Genomic DNA, 5,094 nt, shown 5'->3' with positions numbered 1-5,094 from the left:
TTAAATCATATTAGACCAAATATGACATGTAAAATTAACAGTCTGGATGTAAAAACAGCTTTTTAACATCTTTGAAAATACTTAAACTAGTGAGGGATTCAGAAAAAGTGTTTCTCACACTAGTTTCTACAGCCTGTCTACACTTGCAAACTCTATAGCCTTAATTCACCATCAGTACACCCTAGGCTCAGATGACACAGTAGTAAAAACCACGGAGTCCTATCCGCATAACAGCTTTCACTGTTGCTGCCACTGGCAGTGAATTCTGGCTACAAGGTTTCCTACTATACACACACCATCACGGAGACAGGGAAAATCTCAAATAGCAACATATGGTAATTCAGCCTGAGTGGCAGTCTGCTCCAAGGTTTAGGATTGGAATAATAGAGGTGTCACCATTCAGGACTAGAGTTTAATCTGCAAATCATATATGTGTCAAAGATTGACCAGCACCTGCCTTAATTAGTGCTCTTAGCATAAAATCCACCCAGAAAAATTGGAAGAAGCGCTCACACAGAGCTGCTTTTTTAGCCCTCACTTTTACTCTGAATGGCAGATACAATTTCAGCAAACAGTATCTCCTATCCAAATAAACCAGTAACCTGATGTAGTCCCATGCACTTCTGTTGACATAGTTCAGTGAAATAATATTCCATTGGTACCATAGTGCATCTAGAGGACTTATGAACTGATATATTAAAGTAGTTGGAATATATGGGCTTAAAGGTGTTAACATAACTCAGTCACTGTTCAACATTAAACAGGTTCAGGGTTTGGTATACAGCCTGCTTTGTACCATGGCAAACACACCGTTAAAAATCCTTTCAACCTTTTATTAAAAAGATATAGCAAAGAAAGAAAAGTAGTTAAAGCATTTGAAATGTAAAATATTAAACAAGGCTTTCAGTTTAACAGCATTTCTTGTTCCCTTTCACTTTAGCTGGAGAACGGTTTAGAAGGACCTCCCCCCTTTTTCCACAGTTTCTTAGATGGTATTAGAGATGGTAATAACTGACCTTTTGCGTAAAAGAGAAGAAGTTAGTTGAGATGAGCTGGAGCTACTTTTGTCAAAATCCAATCCCATTTCATTCCACGTAGTGTTTGGGATTCAGCTGGAGCCAGCAGAGGTAGCGATGGTATCTGAGTCCCTCTCTCTGGCCCAGTCTGGCCAGGCCATCTCTCAGGATTAGGACAAAGAAGGTTCAGGGTCCCAGGAGACGGTCGGGGTGGCTGCCATATAGTAAAGCTCACTCCGGTAGCTTCTGTCTGTTCTTCAATGTTATATTAAAGACTTTTCTTTAAGGACCTTAATTTAGGCCTAATATCTCCCACACCAATTTTGGTTAGTTAATTTCCAGTTCCACATCGTGTTTTTACCAAGCTTGCTTTTAACAGTCCTTGAACCATATCAGTAGGCCCTTTTGTTCAGGCTAATTTAGTTTTTCTGTCTCCTTGTTGTACCTTTTTCCATCAACGTTTATTATAGGTTATTGTGACATCTTATGAACTTTCACATAGTTTTTACAGTTGAGCTCACAGGTAGAGTAAAATGTTAGGCCCAGTTATTACAACAGGACCCAAATGATGACAATGCAACTGTCCTGGACAATGTGAAATTAGAACAATTGCAATGACAGCCCATCAAGTCTAATTTAAAACAAAAATTTCAAGGAGGAAAATCTTTTAGCAGGTATTATCCCATTTTTTTCATCCTAGGAAGAAAACAGTTGTGTTGACCGAAAAGAGGAGGAAAACTCTGACTCCAGCATAGGCCATCTTGATCAAAGAGTTCTAGAGGAAATGCAGAAGATTAGCACCTCTGACAGGCTTCCATTTCAGATATTAATATTTATTCTACCTGAAAAGAACCAGATAGGCCGTTAGGTTTCCATTTCAGGGACCCACATCTTTGAGCTGGTATTCAATATTGGGGACCTGATGATGCCTTCCTTTCTACAGCACTGCAGTAATCTCACCTGATGGTAACAAAATCATGGATAACAATGGGATGGTTCAAATTCACAAGAGTGAATGTAAGATCCCTCTCAAGTGCAAGATAAGAATGAGTATTACTTATTCTGCCCCAAGGAACTTATAATCTAAATTGCTATCTGGCCATCCAGAAACCGCCCAAGATCCAACAAATTCCCCAACCAAACCAAGACATGACCCATTTATCAAAGATACTGATATAATTTCTGCCATTTCCTCAGTATCTTGGTCTTGTCTGGGCTGAGTCTCAGTCTGCTCAGCTCATATCTATGCATCAGCCTCTGTCAGACAGTGCTATGATGCATTAAATCTATGTCACTGATTTTCATACTACAGCTCTACAGATGAAGAAGGGACAGCAAATATGGATCATGACACGTAAGAGTGTCAATACCAGTCATATTTCCATCATTTTCCACATTACATTAGTACATAAATTATCAGGTCAGTAGTAAACTGTTAGAATAAAAAATGGTTAAAATCAAACTTAAGATGCCCCAGTCAGAACTGATACCATATACAAAAATTATGGTGTTTCCTTCTCTGAGTTAGTAGGTATGTAATGGTATCTGTTGCTTTAAAGCATCACAGATTGCGCTAGTTAAGGCATAATATTTCTCACTTTCATGACAAAGAACGTGACTTTTAGAGTTCACACACAAAAAATCATTTACTTGATCTCTCCATTCAGCTGCTCCCAAGCAAGCCTTCATACATTTAATGGCTAGTGTAGTGGACTGTGGGATTTTTAAATGTCTTTAAACCATTCAATATTACTACATTAAAAAAACAATTATTGTAAAATAAAGGATATTTGGCTTCTCAACTTCCTATAACTTCTTAATTAGCACAGTGGGTGATATCCAGGGCCCATTCAAGTCACTGAAGTTTTGCCTTTAACTTCAGTGGTGGTGGTGTTTCATGTCTTTGTGTCATGACTTTTCCTTCTGTAAACTACTTAATATTCTTCTCACTTTTTACCGTCACACACAACCAAACCTTAGTTATGTTTAACGACTGTTTTGTTGCAAAGCTTCATCAAAGGGCTGGTCCAGCACGCAAGGGACTTTGACGGAGCTCCCATGTGCCTGTTGTGACCAGAATCAAGCCCTACATTAATTTAAGCTGTAATGAATAATTGATAATGCTTTTAAAATTAGATAAAGTGCACCTCATACAGCTATGCTGATTTCTGCTGAATTAAGTTACATATTGCCAGCTAAATTAGGACAACTGTAAATCATGTCAACTCGTTTAGAAAGCTATTATAATGATGTGCACCTAAAAACCCAGTCAGGCAAGATGAGACACGTGAGCAGACCTCTGCACCCATGCGGAGCTTCACTGACTTCACTAGGGCCTTGTGCAGATTTAAGGGTTTGCGCACTTAGCTCAGTTTACAGGCCTGGGGGCCTAAATAGTATTTACTTTAAAAGTGTAATATTTGTGACACATACACCTGCACAAAGTGTTACACCTGAGGGAATTTTGCACCAAAAAACTAAAAATTCTGTGCACATTTTAAAATTCTGAACATTTTATTTGTCAATAAATAAACGTGGAGACTCCCACATGGCAGTGGGGAGAACAGGCCACTAGCTGCATAGAGATGGGAGATCACCCTGCAGTCCCCCTAGGACACAGACTTGACGGTGGGGCTGCACACAACCCTGACAAAGTGCAAGGGCCAGGCCTGCCCCAGAAACATCCTCCTGGCAGGATCCAAGTGTGGAGGGGCTTGGCGTGGGGTGAGAGGGTTCTGTGTGGGGTAACCTGGGTGCGGGCAGCTCAGTAGGGGATCTGGATGCACAAAGGCTCATTTGGGGGTGGGGCGGTTCTGGGTGCAGGGGCAATGGGATTCTGCAGGGGGGTCCAGGTGAAGGTGGTTGGAACTTGATTGGGGGGGCGGTCAGTGTGTGAGGAGGCTCAATGGGGAGGGGTCCGGGTGCTGGGGGAGTGGGGCTTGGTGGGGTGGGAATCCAGGTGCAGCTGGTTGGGGCTCAGTGCAGTGGGGGTCCAGTGTGGGGGGGCTCGTTGGGGTGGTGCAGGGGGGATGGGGTGTTTGATGAGCCTGCTTAACAGGGGAGCCCCAGCTGCTGCTGCCGCATGCCAGGCTCCCACTCCTCCCCATCCCCACTGTCCCTGCCTCATCCCCTCCCCATTTCTCTCTCCACTGTCCCCTGCCCCTGTCTCACTCCCACATTGCCTCTTCCTCGCCCCACCACAGGCACTCCCCTTTGTACAGGAAACAGGAAGGCTCCCAGCACACACAAGGGGAGCACAACCAGCACGAGGACCCAGGAGGCGGCATCCAGCTGCAGAGGCAGCAGCCGGAGCTGAACCCTCTGTCAGCCAAGCAGCTCTGTGCTCACAGAAATGGGGGGTAACAGTGGCATTTGACCCCACGTGCTCCCCCATCTCACCTCTGTTTGGGGGGACAATGCCTCCCCAAACTACACCCACCAAAAACCACACAGGCACATGAGCACTCATGCAGATTCCCTTTGCTTCCTCATCATTTTCTGCTGAGAAGCAAAGAAATCTGCAGAGGGACCTGAATTCTGCGCCCGCGCAGTGACACAGAATTCCCCCAGGAGTACAAAAGTGTATAAAAAAATCAAAGTGGCACCGTAATTGGGTCTGCTCCTGTGAGGCTTTCATGCACAGAACTCCCATTGATTTCACTGGGAGTTCCACATTCAGAGAGCTTGCATGATTAGGCCCACAGAGCCTGAGTTTGCAAAGACTTACATATGTGTTTAACTTTACTACCATGACTACTAGTACTTTAACTTTGTGCATTGACTTCTCCCACTGCCTTTAGCGGGACAGCTCACACTGTGTAAAGCTAAGCATGTCTTTGCAGGACTATGGTCACAATGATTCATTTTTACCTTTTGTGAAATCCATTGAAAGAATGTGTAATTTCCTGTTTTGAAAGAAAATGACTGTCAATTACATTACTAGTAAGTATTGTGTTGGCCTGTAAATTACTGTAAATTTACTGTCTCTCTGATAATCAGTATATTAAAAAGCCCAATATATGTGTAATTTATAATAAAAATATTTCCTACCTGTCAATTGAGTTTTTTTAAAGTGATA

The sequence above is a fragment of the Caretta caretta genome, chromosome 10 (genome assembly GCF_965140235.1).
Source record: "Caretta caretta isolate rCarCar2 chromosome 10, rCarCar1.hap1, whole genome shotgun sequence".
Lineage (NCBI taxonomy): Eukaryota > Metazoa > Chordata > Testudines > Cheloniidae > Caretta > Caretta caretta.
The sequence above is the reverse complement of the archived record's forward strand: the minus strand, read 5'-3'. Positions refer to the sequence as shown.